Genomic DNA, 25440 nt, shown 5'->3' on the forward strand with positions numbered 1-25440 from the left:
TTTGTGATTTATCAATCTTACACAAGTCATAGCGCTTACCATAGCACATATGATTCCCAATGTCCATCACCCAGCCACCCCATCCCTCCAATCCCCCTCCACTCCTGCAACCCTCAGTTTTTTTCCTGAGATTAATAAACTAAGAGTCTCTTATGGTTTGTCTCCCTTTCTGGTTTCATCTTATTTCATTTTTCCCTCCCTTCCTCTATGATCCTCTGTCTTGTTTCTCGAATTCCTCATATCAGTGAGATCATATGATAATTGTCTTTCTCTGATTGATTTATTTCTCTTAGCATAATACCCTCGAGTTCCATCCGCATCATTGCAAATGGCAAGATTTCGGGTTTTGATGGCTGCATCATATTCTGTTGTGTATATATACCCGATCTTCTTTATCCATCTACCTGTTGAGGAACATCTGGGCTTTTTCCATAGTTTGGCTATTGTGGACACTGCTGTTACAAACATTGGGGTGGGGTGTATGCGCCCCTTCAGATCACTACATTTGTATCTATAAAAAGCATTTTTCAATTAATAAAGAAAAGATGAAAACTCCAATAGAAAATAGGACAAGGATAGGAACAAAAACTAGTGAAAAGAAAAAACATATATCTAGATGAAAAGATTCCCCATGTTATGACTAATCCAAGAAGAGCAAATGCAACCAGCACAAAAGTTTTATGCGAGGACCTAGCAAAGACAAAAGGATGAGCTGAAACAGAAGTGAAATGACAAACTTCAGATCCCATGCTGGGATAACAAGAAACATCACTCTCATGTATTATTGGTAAAACTGAAAAGAAGGACACAAGTGAAGGCGACTTTCTATCACATATCAATCTTTGAATTGGATAATAAATGTAAAAATTTTAATACCGCTTTTTGGAATTTACCCTGCAGAAATACTCTCATTGGCATCTAAAGGTTCATGATGGACCAAGACATTCTTGGAAACATTATCTATAAGAAGGAAAAAATGAACAGCCATTTTAATACTCAGTAGTAGGAAAACAGCAAATAAATCATCGTCAACTATGCCATGGAATGCACAGAAGTGTTAAAGAGATTGAAACAAATGTGTACTCACTTCCAAAAGTATCCATGATATATTATTAAATTAAAAATATAGCCATGAAACAGCATGTATAGTGTTATTCCATTTATGTCAAATTATAATGTATTTGAATAGTACTAGCAAAAAGCCTGAAACAATATGCCCCAAGCTTTTAACAGTGGTTATCTGTAGAGGGTAGAATTACGTATTTACTTTACACGTCTCTATTGTTTGAAAGTTACATGACAAGCTTATATTCTGTCTCTATTCATTAAAAAAAAAAAAAAAGGGCTACATATCCACTGGACCAGTGTCCTTGTCTCTAGCCAGAGTCTACCATGTCACCTGTCAGGATCTTCAGTTCAGTGATATATGTGTGGAATCATCTTCCAATGGCTAAATCTGGGGTGTCCTTCAAATCTGCCAAATTCCACAAAGAAGCGAAAATAACCACTCACTCAAATGACCCTTCTAGTGAACTTGAATGAGTTACATTGTAAATAGCAAGACCAAATGACCGAATGTTACATGGGATAATGCCAGTATATTTTTTTCCTGTTTAGTTCAGAAATTGTTTAAAAAACAGTGTGCCTGTGTGTGTGCGTGCACATGCGTGCACATGTGTATTCTGAGCAGCCCCAAGAGGTCTTTCTTTTATCCCTCAAAGTCAAAGATAGACTTCACAAGCCAAGAATGGAGTATCACGCACCTGAACTAACATCTCAGGCCTGGGTCAAAAGGAAAATCGACTGATGATTGGCATCCTTTCAAAGGCTTTTCAAATGATGCCAAATAATTAGAAAGAGATCATGTTAAAGGCACTCAGACAGAATCTCCCTGAGGATAGTGGGTGGGGTAGGAGAGCGGGAGCGAGGACAAAGATCCTACCCTCTCTTCCCACCCCCACCTTGGATTTTGTCATCAGTTGTTCCTTATTAGTGTGGGCTCTCTTTTTTTCCCAAGGAAATTCATCTAATTTAATTGCAAAACATGCGAGACGGGCAATCCATCTTGCCCCACTGCCCACAGAAACAATACAGAAGGGTGGGCTGTTTTCCCCTAGCTTCATCTCTGGCAGAGCCCTTCCACGTTCAAATTAAAGGAATTACAGGGTAAACATGGTAACCACAATTAAGATATTTTTAGAAACATAAAATCCTCTGGAAAACATGACACTAATACCGGTATTATGATTGAAGTTAGGAATTATGGTTATTAGAAGCTTTCAGTTTATGTGCCTCATAAATCTAATCGCCTCACACATCCACTGATGCTGTTGCTATATTTACTGCAGACATCTATGATGACAGACAGTACCTTTGAGAAGGGCCAGATAAACAAAATATTTTACATACTCCAGCTTCTCAGTGTCTAATGGATTCATATCATGGAGAGAAAAAGGCTTCATTAAAGGAACGGCACCAGATGCTGAGAAGCCGATTTACCACGGAGATTTGATCTGAGTTATGTGCTCCTGTTTAATGGGAATGCTGCAGCTCCCCGCCCAGAATCCTGAGTACAGAATGGACAGGGAGGGGAGCTGAGGAGTGTCAGGGTGCAGGGGAGGAGATGGGTGAGCTGACAGCTCTGTAGATACAAAACTTCCCCTGGCAACTCAGAAACCTCTGGAAGAAATATCATATGAAAATCTAATAGCATGTGTTAGGTGTCCAAGATCATCAGGAACACCCATCGTTACTGGGAAAATAGGGAAGATACCCTAAGGAAGAAGGAAATTCACAGCAACTCCCAAATTCTCCTCCCCGATGTGGCTCTACTTAGGGGCTTTGAGTGACCTTGAAGAGGAAAAGGAATGAATAGGATGTTATAGTCACCAGATCACCAGTATGGAAAAGAAACAATTTTAGCTTGCTTTGACCTTTGGATGCTCCTTGAAATTATTTGAAACCCTCACTATTGAAGTCCTAATCTCAAAAATTAAAATGTATGCTTAAGAATACATATTATTATGTAATAGGTGGCAAATTAGGAACATTTTAAAGGACATGAGCTCCTGATTTTTTTTTTTTCCCTGACAAGAGGGTTAGTACAGAAAGAGTTCTACAATGGCTAAGACTCAATTGGTGATTTTCACTGCATTCTGACTTTCAAACATCCCCCACAAAAATCTACTAGATTTTCTAGATTAACTGCAGGCAGATACCACAACTTTTTCTCAGATTCTTAATAGCCCCTAATAGAATGGCCCTTTTATATTGTGGACACTCAATAAACATGATTGATGGAAAAGGCTGGACAGGGGAACATGCCAGACAGGGAGTTTTCTACAGTATATAGCCACTTTGACAATCTGGTTTAGATGTGTGTGTGTGTGTGTGTGTGTGTGTGTGTGTGTGTATTTGTAGGCAGGAGCAATGCTCACCATGTGTGAGGGTGGAGTAATCTGGGAAAGAAATGATGATTTCTTGGGCCAAGAAATGTTGATGTCGTGGGCCAAGGAATGGCAGTGGGAAGTAAATGCACAGAAGAGGACATATTTGAGGGATACTGAGAAAGTAGAATGGACAGGTCTTGGTCGTTGCCCGGATGTATCAAGCAGAGTAGAGTGAGGAATCAAAGATGGTGCTCAGGCTCCCGGCTTGAGCAACACATTGCCTGTGGGAAACCAGCTTGCAGTGGAAGGCCAACAGATTTAACTATAAACACACTGAGTGGAAAATGCCTGTGATCTCCAGGTGGAGAAGACCACCAGTCTCAAAGGGGTATAAAAACAGGCAAAATAAGAATAAGAGAACAGAGTTGGGAAAGGTGACTGGGAAATGGCCTTTACCTACAGGAAGACTTGTACTTTATTCTTAGAGTTAAAACACCATTTGAAGAGAGCAATAAAAGAAATTCCACAGAGGAGTGAATCCTTTGAGAACATTCTTTAAGTGGCATGATTTTGCCATAATTCCCCCAAAACAAGTGAGTTTTCATTCTAGATGTCTTTACCTACAAGGATTCCATCCACTTAAATAAATGGGATCCTGCCATCTAACAAAACAGCACCACTGCTCACAGAACAAACGGAATCTAAAGTATCCACTGGTAAAAATCTGGTATTGTGAGATTACCCCAAACGTTCTTCTGAAAAAGTAAAGCCCCCAAATATTTTGTGTCTTATTCCTTAAGAATAAGTTCTGTTGATAGCAGGAAAGAAGAATGCTGGACCTTATCTAAACATGTGGAAGTCTGATGGAGAAAATAAATGCGTGTGGAGGGCCAGAAGCATGAATTATGCATGCCACATCATCACACTTTTCCCTCAATATAGACCTGCAACATGCTTTGCATGGAAAAAGAAATTAGAATAGAACAGATATTGAGCAATTTTCTCCATAACTGGTTCTTACTCACCTTAAATGTAAAATTTTATTTAGCTTATTTCAAAGGGAGACATCCTTATTAAGGGAACACATTTACTGGCGCCTGTTGGAGAGAATTTAATGCAAACAGCCTGAAATAATTGAAGGAAAAACATCTTCTGACTGTTCTCAGAAGAGCTTAGCAAAGAAGAAGATGGCAGGAAAGAATTACTTTATTATATTGATTTTCTTGGAGAAATCAAAGGAGGATAACTCAAATAGACCAATTCACTCTTGCCAAACTCAGTGGAAGCACGTAGAGCCACCGTGAATTTATGTGTCAAAAACTGTTTGCAATCGTTTAGTTGAACATGCAAATCAGGGTTCGCACATTATTACTCTAATAAAGTAGCTAATACAAAGGGATATCTGGGTTCGTTTGCACACGTTCCCTGTTTTAAATGACTGCAAGTATAATGGGTGTAAGTTTTGTCTAACAAAATGTTTACAGTCCAATCAGATCATTAACCTGAAATATGAAGAGAGTGACGCATTTATTGCGGTGCGGTAACAAAGACACTGGAGCACAGCGGAAGTAATTGGACTCCAGTTCTCATGAAGCTAACATCTATTTTTCTTGTACAAGGAGCAAAACATTTCACTTTCATAAAGACGGTTTCCTACAGCTGGTAACATTGGTCATGCGTTTGGTGGTTTACTGTCATTTATGTAGATTTCCTTGATGCATCAAATAACATCACAAAAATTATATTGTGCCTTAATAAAATAACTGTACTTTTACTTTTTTAAGATTTTTTTACATTGACTCAAGGGTTCTTTATGAATATGCATATTATTTAGTAATGTACAGATTTCGAATTCTCTCATTCATTCTTCCATCCTCAGTTGGGCCCGGACTGTAAGAATCCGCTTCAGCGTTTCCCAAAGCATGTTCCACAGAACACTACTTCCACTGGATGTCAGATATACATTGCTCAAAGAAATGGGATTTTCTAGTCGAATGGGAATGGGAAATGCTGGGTAACAAAGTTAAACAGATTTCTCTATTAACAAAACTTCCCAGGTCTTTCAGTGTGTTCATGTACATTGAAAATCTCCAAGGAAGTGTATCTGAAGGCTGCTGAGTTTCCCAAATACTTTTCACCTCTGAAATGACCTTTCACCTTTTTCAATGAGCACTTTTCAGAATTGATCATCTAGGAGCTGACTGTGTGTGTGTTTCCATTACCTGGACAAGGCAGGTTCAGTTACAAACAAGACAGAATTATGTGACAACAGGGAGAGGGGTAGGGCACTATAGGGTTCACCATCCAACTAAGTGGGCAGCTGTTCTTCAGTCTGGTCCACAAAAACTTCTAAGAAGAACAGGAATTATGTGTGTGTGTGTGTGGCAGAATTCATCTTAAAACACTTTATGGGCCAGACATACCTGCTACAAACATGGTCCTTGAGCTTCCTGATTTGGACTTGTAGCCCCAGGACTGTACTTTGTAACCCATTCTATAAAACTTTTGGCCCAAAGAAGTCATGCCTATCCTACATTATCTTTCAGATTATGATTTCAGGTCATTGTTATTGTAATGGCCCTGGTAATGCTAGAAGTTTCTGGTCATGCTGCTGGATGCTCTTAAAAATCAAGTCTTTAGCTCACCTACATGAAATCATCTCCCTTATTTGTGACCCACAACACATTGTCCTCTTACAATGTAATTTATGAAGATGAAAAGCACAATCAATATTCGTTGGGGAAAAAGGAAAATAATACTAAATATCTTGGTTTGCTTGGGCTGCCATAACAAATACCACAGACTGGGTGGCTTCAACAACAGAAATGTATTTCTAAGATTTTATTTATTTTTTTATTTATTGGGGTCCTTTTTGGGGTATCAGGGGGGAGTAAAGATGGATAGAGGGGTAGGGAGAGGGAGGAGAGGAAAGAATCCCAAGCAGACTCCACACTGAGCAGGGACCCTGACCCAGGGCTCAATCTCAAGATCCTGAGATCATGACCTCAGGAAATCAGCAGTCGAGCCCTTAACCAGCTGAGCCACCCAGAAGACCCTATTTCTTCCAAGTTCTAAAGGCTAGAGTCCAACATCAAGGTTTTCACAGGGCTAGTGTTTTTCTGAGGTCTTTCCTGGGCTTTCACATGATCATTTTCTGCTTGGATCTTCACCTGGTCTTCTCTCTGTGGGTATGTCTGTACCCTAATCTCTTCTTTTGTGGACACAAGTCATATTGGATTGGGACCCACCCTGATGACTTTATTTTGCCTTTACTACCTCTCAAAGGGCCCTATCTCCAAATGCCATCACATTCTGAGGTCCTGGGAGTTAGGATTTCAATACAGGAATTTGGGGGGAACACAATTCAGCCCAGAACAGTAAAGGACCTTACAAAAACAAAAACTTAATAAGACTCTTCTTTAACTTGTATTTACTTTATTTAAAAAATCACCCAATCTCATAAATAATAAACGTGTGAAGCCCACCACAGGAAGGCAAAGCATCAAATAAAAATTGGTCGGAAAGCCAGGTGCTTTCACATCAACATGGCTGCCCACACCCAGCACAGGGCTTCAGAGAATTACCAGCCATAATGTCCAGGTCAAATAGGTAATACTTTGAGAATTTTTAGTTGATAGGAGACTAGAGGAGAGAGGTTGGTAGGGTTGCCTAGCATGCCTTACAAATCACAGGGCTGAGATATACCAGAGAAAATACTGATTTCATGCCAAATTCCCAGAAGGAGTAAGGGGCTGGCTAGTAGCTAATAAAGGGTAAATCATATTATATGGGGCTTTGGCTTTTTTTAAGAGCACTGACTTTCATAACAAGTTAGGGAGAAAAGCCAAAAGAGGAATAGAAACAGTAAATGTAGACTTTAGTGAGGCTGACAATTTTAGCATAAAGGCTTTTATGATATGCGGGGTGCCTGGGTGGCTCAGTGGGTTAAGCACCTGCCTTCAGCTCAGGTCATGATCTCAGGGTCCTGGGATTGAGCCCCACATCTGAGTCCCTGAGCAGGGAGCCCACTTCTCCCTCTCCTTCTGTGCGTGAGCTCTGTCAAATACATTTTAAAAATCTTTAAGAAAAATACTTTTATGACATGGGAAGGATCCTACTGTTGCTTGTAGGGCTGTGCTCCAAAACATAATTCTAGTGCTTTGTTGTCAGCGTAAGGGCATTCCCAGAAAGCTAGCCTTTGGTCTGACACCTTAACATTTTTTATTAGCAAGTACAATGATTCAGTGGACATACTGGCTGTGCCACTGACAATAATTTTGAGCAAAAGAGTTTATTTCATAGGAGTTAGGGAAGCAGAGAGTATGGAAGCAGAGTATTCATAAGGTTCTCTTAGATTGGGAGAGAGCTTAGGGAATACTAGACCTAACACCTTGGACTGGAAACATAAGCATAAGTGAGCTCTTTAAATGCATGACATTTGTACTAAGAATTGAGGTTTTTCTTTCTTCAGTCTATCTAAGAGACTTGAGCCAATTTCAACTGGGTGGAGTGGCCTTATGGCCATGTCTTACATGGTTATATAACTTAATAAACATCCATGCCATGTCCCAACCTAAGACTGGTCCTTGCTTTTTGGATGAAGTGCTCTCTGTGTATCTTAATTTCATTGAACATCTGGGATGAAAGGAGTTATTGCTATAAGACTTCACATATAAAATGGCTTCAGTTAAGACCCCCAATACTTACACACCTATAAAGTTATTATTTTGGCTATAAGCTGTGAGTGTGAGAACACTTCACATAAATAAGGTAGGGATGGATTCCTGGGCCACTTCAGGCTCAGATGTTGTTAATGTCATCAGAGTTCTGTGTTTATCCTACAACAGCTGAACTCATGGCTTGGCAGGTCAAAAACCTTTCTGTGCACTTTTCAACCCACACTGAAGTCCAATGTCTGGGATAACACTCAGGAAAATATTGTTTCCATTTGCAAATTTCCTTATGCTCACATTGTTATTTTGGCAAAAGCAGGCAGAAATTAAATGCCTGTCAAATGCATATTACTGGCTTCACCAGCTAATGTAAAATTCTGGCCTTGCCCTTTCATTTTCATTAGGGCAACAAAAATTGGTTTTAAAAAATTTTTTAAGATCTATCTTCAGGAACCCTTATGGAAAATCACAGTGTCAGGCTTAACCTGTAGAATAAAACAAAAACAATCAAATCTAATCAGAAGGGAACATCTGCCCAGAAAAAAATTTATTCACCCAACACATAAATAATAATTGTGTGTGTGTATTTCAACACATGCCTCCCTCATTTAACCATTACATGAGGTTTCCTTTATTTAATGAACATTTACAGAACACCTACTAAGGGCTCAATGCCATTAAGCATTAGGGAAGGTACAAAGATGAATTAGACAAGCTTCCTGTGCTCATAATCTGGGGACAAAAACCAGGCACTGAGAAAAGTAATTTAAATTCAGTGTAAAGAAGTAGTTAATTGCTACTCTGAGAACACATTTCATGCCAGATTCCATTTGAAGAATGGGCACACCTAACTGTCAGGATGGTGGAGGTAGTAGATATCTGTCTGCCTAAGAGCCTTCAGTCAACAATTCATTTTCATGTTCATGAAGGAGGGTTGGCAAAAGATAACCCACAGGCCAAATTCAACCCATGACATGTTTTTGTCAATAAAGTTTTTTTTTTTTTTTGTAAATAAAGTTTTAATTAGAACACAACCATGCCCATTTGCTTACATGTTGTCTCTGGCTACCTTTGACCTACAATGGCTAAGATGAATGAGTGCCTCCAAAGTGCCTGTGTCCTATTACCCACAACTTGTGACTATTACTTTACATGACTGAAACTAATTGCATGAGTCCCTAAAAGTGGAGACTCCTTCCCCAGCTGTGACCAATGAGAGAGATGGCTGCGTGAAAAGGATTGGATGCCCCCAGGGCTCATTCTGAAATGTAGGTGGCTGTGTGCAAGAAATTCTGCAAGCCACTCCAGTGAGCTAGGAAATGCATCCTTTCCTAGAACTTCCAGAAAGGAATGCAGCCTTGGTCTTAACCCAGTGAGACATGTGTGAGACTTCCAACCTACCGAACTGTAAGATAAATTTGTTGTTTTACAGCAACAATAGAAAACTAATATAGACAGAGACCATATGGTCCCCAAGCTCTAAAACATTTACTCTTTGCCCCTTTACAGAATAAGTTTGCCAACGTCTCTTCTTAAATATGCTTGGCAAATATTCCAGGGATGTCTCAAATGCTGGTGGCAGAAACTACTAATTGTCCCCCCATCACCCAGTGTCCTTTTCTTCTTTTTAGTGGTAGAATCCTATGCACACATAACTTTTATTAGGGCACATGGACACCCAACTAGAGACTATATTTCCCAACCTCTTTTGCAGCTAGGGCTATTCATGCTACAAAACTACTATGAATAGAAGTGATGTGTGCAATTTCTATGTCACTTTCTTGAAGAAGTTGTATGGAGTGCCTGGGTGGTCAGTCGATTAAGTGTCTAAGTTTGGCTCAGGTCATGATTTCCAGGTCCTGCGATGGAGCCCTGCATCTAGATTCCTACTCAGTGGGGAGTCTGCTTCTCCCTCTGTCTCTACTCCTCCCCCTGCTTGTGCACTCTCTCTCTCTCTCCCTGTCAAATAAATAAAATTAAAAAAAAAAAAAAGAGGAAGCTGTTTACCCTCCATTTTCTCTTTCCCTTATGATAGAATGCAAACCTGGTGATGATAAGCTACCTTTGATAATATGGAAGGGGATAACACTCTGAAGAACAATGAAACAACAAAATGAGGGGAAAAAAGGTCTGGATCTCTGAATGATCATGTATAGCAGAGCTGCCTAACTACACTTGATCTCACTATGTACATGGATATATTAGAGAAGAATAAACTTCTGCCTTATCTGAGTCACTATATTCTGGGATGTCTCTGTATCAAAAGTTGAGGCTTTACCCTAACTAGTACAAGGAGGCAGTCCCACGTTAGTGTAGGATTGGAAAAGAAACGGATTAGTTCGTGAATGGGCTGCTTTCATCCATAGTCACCATAGGCGCTGGGAGCTTTCCTAAACCAACTTGAAAGCTCACATGGATATTCAAACACATGGCTGCAAATTCTATGACATTCCTTCTATTAAAAGTGGGTCTCAATCAAGAATTGAGTGGAAGTCATGAATAGACATTTCTCCAAAGAAGACATACAAATAGACAACACATACATGAAAAAAATGCTCAATGTAACTTGGCATCAGAGAAATACAAATCAAAACCACAGTGAGATACCACCTCACACCAGTAAGAATGGATAAAATTAACAAGTCAGGAAATAACAGATATGGGTGAGGCTGTGGAGAAAGGGGAACCCTCTTACACTGTTGGTGGGAATGCAAGCTGGTGCAGCCACTCTGGAAAACAGTATGGAGTTCCCTCAAAAAGTTGAAAATAGAGCTACCCTATGACCCAGCAATTGCACTTCTGGGTATTCACCCCAAAGATACAAATGTAGTGATCTGAAAGGGCACATGTACCTGAATGTTCATAGCAGCAATGTACACAATAGCCAAAATATGGAAAGAGCCCATATGTCCATCAAGAGATGAATGGATAAGGAAGACATGGGGTTAGGGTGGCGGGGGGCTGGGTGGCTCAGTGGGCTAAAGCCTCTGCCTTCCGCTCAGGTCATGATCCCAGCGTCCTGGAATCGAGCCCCACATTGGGAATCTCTGCTCAGCAGGGAGCCTGCTTCTTCCTCTCTCTCTCTCTCTCTGCCTCTGCCAACTTGTGATCTCTGTCTGTCAAATAAATAATAAAATCTTAAAAAAAAAAGAAGAAGAAGAAGAAGACATGGGGGGGGCACCTGGGTGGCTCAGTGGGTTAGAGCCTCTGCCTTCAGCACAGGTCATGGTCTCAGGGTCCTGGGATCGAACCCCGCAACAGGATCTCTGCTCGGTGGGGAGCCTGTTTCCCTCTCTCTCTCTCTGCCTGATTCTCTACCTACTTGCGATCTCTGTCTGTCAAATAAATAAGTAAAATCTTAAAGAAGAAGAAGAAGAAGAAGAAGAAGAAGAAGAAGAAGAAGAAGAAGAAGAAGAGGAGGACATGGTATATATATACAATGGAATACTAAGCAGCCACAAAAAAAAAAAAAGAAAGAAAGAAATCTTGCCCTTTGCAACAACATGGATGGAACTAGAGAGTATTATGCTAAGGGAAATAAGTCAATCAGAGAAAGACAATTATCATATGATCTCACTGATAGGTGAATATAAGAAACAAAACAGAATCATAGGGGAAGAGAGGAAAAAGTAAATCAAGATGAAACTAGAGAGGGACACAAACCATAAGAGAGTCTTAATCATAGAAATAAAACTGAGGGTTGCTGGAGGGGAGGGAGGTGGGGGTTGGGGAAATTGGGTGATGGACATTAAAGAAGGAATGTGATATAATGAGCACTGGGTATTATATAACACCAATGAATCACTGAAAGAAAAAAAAAGATGGGATCTATGTCTTCTTTCCTTGAATTGGGAAAAGCTTGTGTCTGTTTGGATTCATAAAGAATGACAGAAGTGATGCTAGGGACCTTAGAGACTGGGTCATAAAAGGCCATACAGCTTCCATGCTGTTTGATGGAATATTCATGATGGATATTCATGATGGAGCCCTGAGTCACCATGGTAGAAGTCCAACCACCTGAGACCACCATATTGGAGAGGCAACATAGAGATATTCAGGTCAATAGTCTCAACTGAGGGATCACTCAGCCATCTTAGCTATGTGCCAGACCCATGAGTGAAAAAGCCATCTTGGAAATGGACCCCCAACACCAGCCATTCCAGCCTAACCATTTAAGACATTCCTAGTTCTTTTAGACATCTCAGACTTATGAAACAGAGAATAACCCTTTGGCCTTTCTCAATTCCTGACCCATACAATCCATGAACATAATAAAATAGTTGTTATATTATGCCATTAAGTTTTTTTTTTTTTTAAAGATTTTATTTATTCATTTGAGAGAGAGAGACAGTGAGAGAGAGCATGAGCGAGGAGAAGGTCAGAGAGCGAAGCAGACCCCCCATGGAGCTGGGAGCCTGATGTGGGACTCGATCCCGGGACTCCAGGATCACGACCTGAGCCGAAGGCAGTCGTCCAACCAACTGAGCCACCCAGGCGTCCCAATGCCATTAAGTTTTGAGTTTAGTTACCCCTCTCTCCCTAAGAATGAAAGAGAGGAGTAGCTGATGACAAGGCATAAAAATTCACTGTCCTCCCAACCACCCAAAATCTAGTCATTGGGATCTATCATGAGGAGGCAAATAAGATGTCTCCAACATGATCTTCCTCTTAAGGTAATAACAACCCCAAAGTGTTCACTGGCTTGTGCCCATGGGAAGGGGTCCTGTGAGCCACTCCAGACCTGGAACACCATAAGGCACAAGACTAAGGGGCAGGACAACTCAACTGTAATGACACTCAGAATAAACACCATTATGTTGATTTTATCTGGGTGGGGAGGGGAGGGAAGGCCAGTGTTTAGAAGGCCCCAGTGACAGACCAAATTTGGTCTTTTTACCAGATATCTGTATTTCACACAGAGCCTAAAATAAACCTTTGTGAAGAAGGGTGTCCTCCTACAGAGTATGTCAAATAATTCAGGAAATGTCACACAGAAATGCCAAGAGCCTTCATAGCATTGTTGTAATTACTATGGGGCAGCGCTGCTACAACAAAATTTGATTAGTACTGGGGTCCCATTATGTAACTTGGATTTCTATGACATATCTTTTCTTGGAAGTATGCTGGTGTGCAATAACTTGGAGCTTACAATGAATTAAAGCCTGTGAACTTGCTGACATACACTGGCAGCCAGGACAGGATCAGTCCACAGGAAGAGAAAGAAAAGCAAATCTGCCTCCCTGCTGTAAGCGATCCCTCTGCCATGGGAGCTCCTGGGTCTCTGTTAACCCATGTTTGCTAGGTGTTGGGCCAACCTAAGGGATAAGCCTACTAGTTAAAATCAAAACTGGTACCCTGTTTAACCCATTAGCTAGTTTAGTCCTTGAAATTAATTTATAGAAGTAATTAATTTATTCTGAAGATTGCATTGAACCTGCTCAATGCTCAGAAAGTCTTGCAATGGCCTTTGGCCAAAAGCAATAAAAAAATAAGTCAAGGTTTACTGATAGAATGAGAAAGCAAATTAGAAAAATCTTTACCATTTACCCCTAATTAGATTTCATTTAGACATGCTTATATGTGTGAAAACCATTGTCAGAGGACACCTCATTTTCCTGAAACTTGACTGACAGAATATACTTTTCCTGACTGGGTGGTTGAAGTTTGAGCGCCCACCAGCTAGCTCTCCTCGTCACTGCCCCACTGCCACTGCCACTCCACCTACCCCTTTGTCAGGAAACTTCTTTCTGTCTTTCTTTCTTTCTTTCTCCCGTCTCTTATTGTAAACCACATCCTTCACTATCAAGCTTTGGGACCCATTTAAGTGTGCAGATGAGCAAAGTTAGTCTCTGAGAAATAGAGGCCCTGTGGGGATTTTTGAAGAGCCCATCAGAGGTAATGTATTCAAGTAACAGTTCATTGTTTCCTCAATACACTGTGATACCCTCCACGAGATAAAATCCACTAAAAAGACTGCAGTATGCCCAGTGAAATACAGAGATCTATGTCATAGCTTCACAGGAAGTGGAAGCCTTGCAGTAAGATTGGGCATGATACTATCTAGAACTCCCAAGGAGTTGAGGTCATACAGTCTGGCCCTCTGGCCCTAGACTATTACTAAATGTTATCTTGAATACTTTGATAGCAGCTGACCCTCCCTCACGAAAGTTCCCACATGGGCTTTTAATGCTAAGAGCTACAGAAGAACCCTTTCCTTTATTTTTTTTCCAAAGATACATTTTATTTATTTATTTATTTATTATTTATTTATATTTTCAGCATAACAGTATTCCTTGTTTTTGCACCACACCCAGTGCTCCATGCAATCCATGCCCTCTCTAATACCCACCATCTGGTTCCCCCAACCTCCCACCCCCCACCACTTCAAACCCCTCAGATTGTTTTTCAGAGTCCATAGTCTCTCATGATTCACCTCCCCTTCCAATTTCCCCCAAATCCCTCTCCTCTCTAACTCCCCTTGTCCTCCAAAGGCAAAGGAAACAAAAGCAAAAATAAACTTTTGGGACTTCATCAAAATCAAAAGCTTCTGCACAGCAAAGGAAATAGTCAACAAAACAAAGAGGAAACCCACGGAATGGGAGAAGATATTTGCAAATGACAGTACAGACAAAAGGTTGATATCCAGGTTCTATAAAGAACTCCTCAAACTCAACACACACAAAACAGACAATCATATCAAAAAATGGGCAGAAGATATGAACAGACACTTCTCCAATGAAGACATACAAATGGCTATCAGACACATGAAAAAATGTTCATCATCACTGCCATCAGGGAGATTCAAATTAAAACCACATTGAGATATCACCTTACACAAGTTAGAATGCCAAAATTAGCAAGACAGAAAACAACATGCGTTGGAGGGGATGTGGAGAAAGGGGAACCCTCCTACACTGTTGGTGGGAATGCAAGTTGGTGCGGCCACTTTGGAGAACAGTGTGGAGATTCCTCAAGAAATTAAAAATAGAACTTTGCTATGACCCTGCAATTGCACTACTGGGTATTTACCCCAAAGATACAGACGTAGTGAAAAGAAGGGCCATCTGTACCCCAATGTTTATAGCAGCAATGGCCACGGTCACCAAACTGTGGAAAGAACCAAGATGCCCTTCAACAGACGAATGGATAAGGAAGATGTGCTCCATATACACTATAGAGTATTATGCCTCCATCAGAAAGGATGAATACCCAACTTTTGTATCAACATGGACGGGACTGGAAGAGATTATGCTGAGTGAAATAAGTCAAGCAGAGAGAGTCAATTATCATATGGTTTCACTTATTTTGGAATCCTTTCCTTTAAGGATTCTTCTTAAGAGTCCTAGATTCTCTTCCCAAGGTTTCAGCTGAGTAGAAATAAAGCAAGAGCCCATTTGCCAATACCTCTTCAAAGGGAAAAATGTATTTTCTGAAGAATCCTAATTTTGTCAAATTTCAGCTACTCTGAAAAAAATCACTTTCCCCTGCTTCTTAAGAAATTAAAAAGGAGACTCCCTTTAAATGCGTTTTTATTATTTTTGTGACCCTTTAAACGTAAAGGGCAGAGTAGGCCAGTACTGTATGTGCCAGCTAACCCATGGACAGATTGTGAAGAAATGCAGTTAGAGCCAATAGTGATTCTTATAAAGCAGAAAGCGTGGGGAATAATGCTAGGTTTGCCCCTGAGCTGGCTGACCTTGGGCGAGTCCCTTCACCTCTTTACACCTCATCTGTAACATTAAGCCTGGAGTAGAGGAACTTGCTAGTCGTTTCTTTCCAGTTCAATGGATAAGAAAGACATTGTACTTGGGTATCTCTTAACTCTTGCTCTTATGTGTGTGACCCATTTATATGACTCGACAAACCAGTACTTATCGAGCCCCTACCAAGTAGAAGACACGTGCTTGGCACCGGGAATGATATCAAAGCAGCCGACACAGAAGCTACCCTCCAGAAGCTCCCAACTTAGTTGAGAAGATGGGACCACGACATGAAGTCATATGGCATCATAACACAGTGTGCAAGATGTCACCGCTGTCGGTCCCCAATTGCCCAGCTGCATGTTTAGCAGAACACCCCAAACTGCTCAACCTTTCCAAACCCTGAGTCTGCAACATGTGAGAAGACACACTCTCACTGGTCGGGTCTACAGTCCTGAACCCCCTTCCCCAGCCCCGGATACCCATATGTCCGTCCAACACCTGCCTTCACTCATACTTGAGCACAATCTGAAAGAGGGTTTTCCCTGTCCTGCTTTCTCATGAATTGTATTAGTGAGTTTGCAGGTGCTGTATCAGAATCCCCAAAATGAGAGTGAGTTGTCTAAACTGGAAGTTTATTTATTTCTAACGTAACAACTATCCAGAGGTGGATAAGATAGTTTTATTGTGCTCTACACCTGGCTTCGATTTCTGGATCCCAAAGAGCTGACGGAGTGTTACACATTGCTACAAACAGGGAGCAATCCATGGTAATGGAAGAATAATTTGGGTGCCAGAATTTTGAAGGTTCTAGTGTTTAGATGAGGGAATTACAAGACCCTTAAATTTATTTAAATATCCAAACTCAAGCCGCTCCCTGCACTTCTCGAATGAATTCTGTAATTCTGTAATCCAGAATGTTTTCATAGGATCTGTTCCCAAGCTGCTTTGAGAATTTGTTATGCTGCTACTGAAGGACATTTAGGATGGAAAAAACCTCAGACTTCAGGATAGCAAAATGGGGTAGGGGGTTAGGGGGGCTGGGAATCAAAAGTAGAGTGAAAGATATAACCAGACCAAAATGCAGCCAAGAAGTTTGCATTATTAAGAGGTTTGCTACTGTTTGGGCAGGAAGAAGATTGATGTTTGCATTCGGGCCTTCCTGCTGTGTTGTGTGGCAGGATTGTTGCAAGCTTAAAAAGACTTTAACAGGCTGTCTCCAATGTGCAAATGTAAAACCCCAACTTTTGCTGGATTGCATGGGGGAGGGAGGGTGACTATTTGTAAAACAACATAAATAGACACTTCAAAGTTAATAACATTTACAGTCTCTAGTAAGTCAGGAGGGGAAACCACGAGAGAACAGAGGTAGTCGTTGGCAACATTCAAAGATCTGGGGAAATTGGGTCTAAATGAAATCATCCTGACAGCAGAGTGCATCTTTTGGGGCCACCTCAGAGAAAAGGACATTACACCTCACATCTCCAGCCTGAGCATGTGTGATAATGAATTCATGAACTTGAGACTGTGCCGATGACAATTCTTCTACGATAAGCTTAATACGTCTATAAATGGGATTTTTTTTTTTTCAGAGTCACAGGAGGGGAAGACAGAGCAGCAGGAGTAAATAGAGACACTCTCTTTCCCTACATATTTATATTTTCCTTTACAAAATGCCAGAAAGTATCCTCGTCCATAATTGAATTTTTTCAGTCTTCTTAAAGCAAAGTATTCCCCAAATATTTGTATGGAAAAAAAATTGTGCTTTATAACACATGGAATGTTATTCCAATCAATTTTCTCCAAATACTAAGTCTTTCCAACACTGTTTCTTGTTCTAGTCATTAGAGTGACTACTGTTTTTTGTTACCCACACTGTATCTAAAAATTTTAAGAAAAAGAAAAAACACAAAACTTCTTCTCTATTATCATTATCCTAATTCAGTCTGCTTGTTCAGAGATAAAACCAGATTGATCCATGTTAACACAAAATCTATGATCATTTGGGCCTCACCTTTGACAACTAAAGACAGATGATGAACATAAATTTATCTCAGTTCCTGAAAGATTTATGTCCAAAAGTTCCGGGTTGACATACTAGATTTTAAACATTCTAACTAAAGCCTGGGGTATAATATCTAGGGTGAATAGTCACACCTAAAAACTATATCTTCATACAAAGCCTTCTTTCTTTAAACTTCATGTGTTTCAATTTATTTGTTTTTCAATCTTAATTATTCCAACCACTAAATAGAAATGATAATTATATGACGTGATAGAGGCATTAATTATTGTTACAATGGCAAACGCAATATATAAATATCTAACCAACATATTGTACATCTTAAATTTATACAACGCTATATGTCAGATATATTTTAATTAAAAAATAATTTTTTTTCAAGTAGGCTCCATGCCAGCATGGAGCCCAATGTGGGACTTAAACTCACAACCCTGAGATCAACACCCGAGTGGAGATCAAGAGTCAGACACTCAACTGACCAAGCCACCTAGGCACCCCTTCATTTAACCTTTTTTTAAACTGTGCAGGTTTCTTGAAAGCAAGCTAGAGATGAGTACAGAGGAGAGAGAAACTGACCTCCTGCCCTCCTCCCTCTGAAGGCCATGTTTGAGACACCTGTCTAGACAGTGGTGTGCAGCAGCCAATGTGCCAACGTGCCAAGTCCTTTCCATTTCCCTTTGTTCACTCAGTGCCTGTCCTTTCCGCCTGAGAACCACATCCTGAGAAAGTGCTTTGCCGCCCGAGCTCCAGCCTGAAACAAGCACGGGGCTCTCCAGCTGGGTGAACCTCCCTAGACCTGCGCTTTTGATGTTAAAATCTTGTGATCAGATAAAGGCGGACCCACTCCATCAGGGCTTGGCTTCCAGGGTATCCAGTTAACCGAGCTTCCTTTTCAAATCTACAGCCATCGTTAGAACCCCACTGCAGGGATCTACCTGACGTTCAGGCATTCAGACATTTCATAAATACTGCTTTAGGTCTGTGAATTTGTTACCATAAATCTCCCCCAGATTCAGGATTTTTCTCTCATTCACAGTTGACGAGAGCCTTATGTCTTCACCATTGACACAACTTAGATGTGGGGGCGCCTGGGTGGCTCAGTCATTAAGTGTCTGCCCTTCCGCTCTGGTCATGATCCCAGGGTCCTGGGATAGAGCCTCGCATGGAGCTCCCTGATTGGCAGGAAGCCTGCTTCTCCCTCTCCCACTCCCCCTTGCTTGTGTTCCTTCTCTCCCTGTGTCTCTCTCTGTTAAATAAATAAATAAAATCTTTAAGGGAAAAAAAAAAAAAAAAACCTTAGATGTGAAGATTCCATATGAGTAACGCAGGCTGTGATCCCTGCTCACATCCCTGAGAGCTCTTGCTGTTTACAGAGGGCGAGCTGCTTTTGTGTGATTCAAAGCATTACTAATTAAAACCTGTTACCTTCCTAAGGGTAGATATATTCTCCTCCAGAGCAGCATTTGTCTGTCCCATTAGCATTAATGGGAGTAACACAAGTGCATCGAGAGGAGAATGGTCCCCTTGGGTCTTTGAACTTAAGTCTACTTCAAAACTGAAACCGATATATACAATGGTATCATTGATGCCATTAAAAATCATTATACTTTACTGCAACTTTTATAAAAGTAATTGTAAGCTTCATGAAATATACTTGGCTCCTGGGAGTTGTGCATTATTAGGCCGAGACTGGACATGATAAAGTGAACTACGCTATAATACTTGAAAAATATTTTGGCCAGGGGAATTTATTAGATCCAGTCAAGCTTGTGCAGAGGTCTGTGTTCATAAAGACAATTAGCCTGGGTAGATTTTAAAAGCATATACAATTCCACACTGAAATTCAGGGAAGGAGTTGGTAAAAGGATGGGACTCAGTGTAACCCACTATCTTTACAATGATATGTCTTAATGGTTCACTATAAAATGCCATCACCTTGTATCTCTGTAATATGCTTAATTTGCATAGCCTTAAGTGTTTTACAGGCATTATATAGCTGATGTTCCAATTATTTTAGAAGGAGAAGGAGGAGGGCATTTTTTTTCCCAGACGGTGAAACTGAGGTTTAGAGAAGTAATGCAGTCATCATGGTGAAAGACGGCTGCAAAGGAAGGGTTTCAGCGTGCTGACGTGAAACACCAAGGTAAAGGATTCAGTTGCTGGGGAGTCAGGGGCAGGGATGTCCTTGATTTCCAATCTAGAGGTCCTTGCCTACAAAATTTGCTGTTGCATTCACAGTCCTGGGAGCAGCTGAGTGTGACCTCATCAACCGTATAACCATGAGCAAGTTTAACAATTTCCTCATAGGTAAAATCCAGTTTACAAAGTACCTACCTCAGGGAGCTGTTCTGAAGATTAAATGACTTAATATACATCAAACCTTTTGATGTGTGCCTAATATACATCAAAACTTTTGATAGTGCCTAGCACATAGTAAGTACTCAATAAATGTTAGTCATTATTACTATCCTTTAAGCCCTGCCAGGGTGTGTTACCTTGTAGGGAAACAGTGTCAGTGATTGGCAGAGAGACTTAACCCAGTTCTTTCCAGTCTCCCCAATAAGGCTGCTCTATCATACTTTACTGCATCGTCAGAATCCCATGACTTAGGGCTTTGGCCTTTCTAAAAATACAAGTTGCCTGGGGGAAAAAACATACCATTCCAGAAGTCTGCATGCATGCCACAGTCCACATAACTCCATCGGGTTGTTTCCAGAGAGGCAAGAGAGAGGTTGTGTTCCCTGCCCCCACTGAGGAAAGGACAGACCAAAAAGCCAAGTTGGTGCCAACATCCTAGCCTACAGCCGGCTGTGACCTCAGAGCTGTATCCTACCGCCTTACGGGTAACAGTGCCACACAGACGCCTCTACTTGTAAGTTGTGTTCGCAATTTCTGAATCTGCCTGGTATTGCCTGAACTCAAACTCCAGGGCTCTGAGGTCCTCTCAGTCAAGAATATTTGGCCACAACTGCGTAGCTGAATGCGGTGCAGGTGAGAATACCAGTGGTGCCAGAAATGCCTCCTGCCATCGTCTCCTCTCTCTGTATGCTTGGTTGTGGGCCCATCTGTCTGTTAAAACCCTTTGCATCGCTCAGGTTAGTTCCTCTCTTCTGTACCCACTCGGCACCCTACAGCTCTCCTTCTTTCATTTTACTGATATCATCTATGGTTTTCTCCACCAAGACAATATTTTATTTATCTTTGTACTAGGACAGTGCCCGCATCAGTGGACACAGATTTTTTACTAAATACAAAACTTCTGGGAAAAAAGAGTTTCCCAAATCATTTTGTGGCACCTGAATTTTGAAAAACATTCTCTCAGTTCTTAAATTCAGGTTCCCATGCTCTCAGTCGATTGCTCGGTGCTCTTGAAGGTGATTTGATTTGCTTCAGAGCTGCCTTCAGATTCCTTAGCTTTCCAGCAATTACATAAATGCTAAATTGGACACTTTTTTCTTATTTTTAAATGTCAGCAATAATAAACTGAGCCTGTATTTGCTTTTTAAATGTAATGAAAGTCAAATTAGACCACCAGATCAATTTCGCAGATTATTTTCATTTCTTTGGGTTTTAAACCAAATGAAGAAAACCTGTGGTCCCAGAAAGCTTAAGATGTGTTTAAAACCACTGACTTATTAAGCTCTTTTTTTTTTTAATAATATATATCTAGTTAGCATCTCAATAAACCTTATCAACCCTCTTTCATTCCACTGGTGATTTTCTGACCTCCAAGTTGAGCCCTGAAGTCTGCTCATGGGTGAGTAATCACAGCAAGCCCCTAGCAGAACCTATCCCCAAACTACAAATATATCATCTTCAGCATTATAAATCAAAGCCTCAAAGAGCATCATTTAGCCTGCAGCTAAAATTGCTTGTTTATCAGATGGTGCCTGGTTTAGCGTAGAGCGGTCCCTTGTAAATCTCTGGGACCTTTTACAGCATATACTTAAGCAAGCACATTGGCTCCTGGGAGGCTTTCTGAGAGCTTTAATGACTGTGGGCTGCTCAAAGATCCAGGCCCCCATTTAGTTAAAATGGCTACGGGTACAGTTTGGCTCCATTTTGTAAACTCGCAAAGATAAGGCATCTGCTTTCTCCAAAGTGAGCAGGGAGCATTTGTTTCTTAGGGAATCTTTCTATCTAAAGTGTTAATGTTCTTGTGGCTTTGGGCATTTTGACCTTTTGTCTGCTAACTTTTGATTTACTGAGGGAGAGAGTTCTTTCTCCAGACTTTATTGCCATTCTGGAAAGACTATGAAATGCATGTGACTCTTCAAAATTATATCCCCCCGCCCCCAAAAAAGCTTTTTAATTAACAACTGTTACACGTTAGGCACTATGGTATTCTACCCCTCCCCTCCACCCCCTGACCCTGCCAAATATAACATGAAACCCCTCTTTAGTTACATTTAAGAGTCAATATGCACAGTGCTTCTTCAATTAAAGTGTCTGCTACAGACTGTGCAGGCTGCTTGCTCACCTCAGCACTTTGTTTCCCGGAAAGAGAACAGTTTATGGATTCCAGCTTTGTAGCTAAAGGTAGCAAAGGGAAATTGTCCACCAAATTCCCATTGGTTTAAAAACCTAGCTACTTGCTAGAGTCATGAATAGCTTATTGACGGAACAGACCACCAAGGACCTAGGCAGCCCACCAACTACTTTACTGATAGACATTGGGAAAGACCTGATAAAATTCACTAATTAAAGAAATCTTTACACAATTCTTTCTTATATACAGTCTCCTTGATACAAGTTAATTAAAGTACTCTTCAAAACCTTCACCTGACTAGGGAAAAGTTCCCTAGAGAGTTGGAGGAGAAGCAAAGCATGTTTAAGGGGCTGGTGTCTTGTTTTCAGGCAATGATCCATTGTTTCCATACTAATTTCACCGTTATCATGGTCTGGGTTTTGAAAGGCAGGCTCTTTTCCCTAAAATCGAGATCCTTTTTCATGAGCCAGAGCTTAACCTTTCTGCCTTTGTTTCTGCTAAGGGTAAAGAGGTTTTTTGGTCTTTGTTTTGGCACGGGGTGGGGGTGGGGGTGGGTTTTGCTGCTAGTTTTACTGTTCTCCAAACTAGCACACTGTTATGGGTAAGCTCTTCCCCGCCTGGCATCATTCAAGCCGAGGACTCCTGAGGATAAGTATACAATACTTGTCATAAAAGCTAAAAATATGTGCACCTGTTGCATTCTGCTGAAACACAACAAGCTGGCACAGCACTTGGGAAATAAAAACTTAACTGACTCATACGCTTCCTGAAAATAGACTATATACACTTATTCTTCCAAAACCAGGTTGAGAGACAGTTTGTAATATTCAAGCAAATTAGAAGACGGATGATGCTGGTGAGACCCTGAATGGTTGAAAATCTTCTCCCAGAAAAAGTAGGGGGAGCACCTTCCCTCTTCCCCTGTGCGCCCAGTGACCACATTTTTAGCCCCCCTTCACTACAACCCTCCAATGTCAAGAGCCTTCTCAGAATATGGATAACATTAATACATTACTTATTTCATAGATCCATTCATGCAAGAAATATTATGAGACACCTACTGGGCACAGTGTTAGGCTCTGGGACACAACTTCCCTATTCTCAGTGGAGCCTATAGTCTACCGAGGGAGTACACCCATTAATAAAATTAATTAAAAATTGCAAAATAGGCAAGATCTTTGAGGGAGAGAGACAGAATACTATGAAAGTCTGAGAAGCAGAAGTCTTCTGCCTGGTATGGGAAGTCAGAGGCAACTTCTGTGAGAAAAGGCTCAGAAGCCTAAGTCAGAGTTAACCAGGATAGAAGGAAAGAAGGTTCCTAACAGGCAGAACAGCATGTGCAAATGTGCTGTGGCCAGAGGTAAGTAGGGTAGGGCGGGCTGACTGATGGGCAGGCCCCTAAGAGAGACTTCATGCAGGATCGGGGTGGACCTTGCAATCATCATCAGTCCATATGGGTTTTGTGTTTGTCATATGAGCATTGGGAATCACTGAAGGATTCTACGTTGGGGCTAACACAATCAAAGCTGCATTCTGAAAATATCACAATGGCCTCAGGATAGAAAAGAGATTGGGGATGGCCAAGACCCACCTCTGCGGGCAGTTGAGTTCAAGTCAGTTGCAGTAATTTAGGCAAAAGGTGGTGAGAGCAAGAATAAAGGTGGTGATGGTGGAAATTCAGGGGGAAGTAGATGGAATAGAGAAATATTTGAGAGGTAAATTCAACAGTGATTGGCCATTTAAGATGTGGGAAGGAGTGGTATTGAAAATGACTCCCAAGCTTCTGGGGTGACCAACTGAATGGATGGTGGTATTATTTAGTGTCCCAGGGACACTAAATAATAGTTTTTCCAGGGAAACTGGAAAAGGACAAGGCTTGGGCACAGGTAAGAGTTTGGGACATAATGGACTTAAACAGCCAAACTGTGGAAGGAACCAAGATGTCCTTCAGCAGGTGAATGGATAGTTCACATCCATAGGTGAATGGATAAAGAAGATGTGTTTTGTATACACAATGGAATATTATTCAACCATCAGAAGGAATGAATACTTACCACTATATCGACATGGATGGAACCATCCATGTCGATTATGCTACATGAAATAGGTCAATCAGAGAAAGACAATTATCATAGGGTTTCACTCATATGTGGAACATAAGGAGTAGTGTAGAGGTTCATAGGGGAAGGAAGGGAAATCTGAATGGGAAGAAATCAGAGAGGGAGACAAACCACGAGAGACTCTTGACTCAGGAAAACAAACTGAGGGTTGTGAAAAGGGAAGTGGGTGGGGGGATGGGGTAACAGGGTGATGGACTTTAAGGAGGGCATGTGATGTGATGAGCATGGGGTGTTATATGCAACTGATAAATCATTGAACTCTGTTCCTGAAACTAATGATGTACTATATGTTATATAATTGAATTCAAATTAAAAAATAATAAAGTAGCTCTAAAACATCTGAAGATGTCAGGTAGGCAGCTGAATAAACAAGCTGGAGCTCACAGGGCTCTCTGGGCTAGAGAGACCATCTCTGAGACATCTATGTGGGGTTGGCCACTGAAGCTCTGTGTATTAGTTTCCTAGCACTACCATAAAAAATTATCACAAATGTGGTGCTTAAAACAAAAGAAGTATATTCTCTCTAGACAGTTTTTAAAGCCAGAAGTCTGAAATGAAAGTGCCAGCCAGGCCATGCTCCCTTGGAAGGCTCTGGAAAGAATCCTTCCTTGCCTCTCCTGCTTCTGGTGGTTGCCTGGTGTTCCTTAGCTTGTGGCAATATCACTCCAATCTCTGCCTGTCTTCACATCACTTTCTCCTCTTCTGTGTGTTTTCTCTTCTGTCTGTGTTTCTTATTATTATATTTAGAGACCATCTAGATAATCTGGATGGTCTCATGACAAGATCCTTAATTTAATTTCATCCACAAAGACCATTCTTCCAACTGGGTTCACTTCCACAGGTTCCCAGGATGAGGATGTAGACATATGTATTTGGGGGCCACAATTCAACCCATTATAGCATGTGTGTGTTATATAGATAAAATCACCCAAGAAGACAACATAGAATGAGAAAAGGGTCTATGCCTAGGAGAATTCCAATACTTACTGTGTGCCATGTAGAATTCTATACACAGCACTTAAGTCCATTGATTAATAAGTTCCTTG

The sequence above is a fragment of the Neovison vison genome, chromosome 3, assembly GCF_020171115.1.
Source record: "Neovison vison isolate M4711 chromosome 3, ASM_NN_V1, whole genome shotgun sequence".
Classification (NCBI taxonomy): Eukaryota; Metazoa; Chordata; class Mammalia; order Carnivora; family Mustelidae; genus Neogale; species Neogale vison.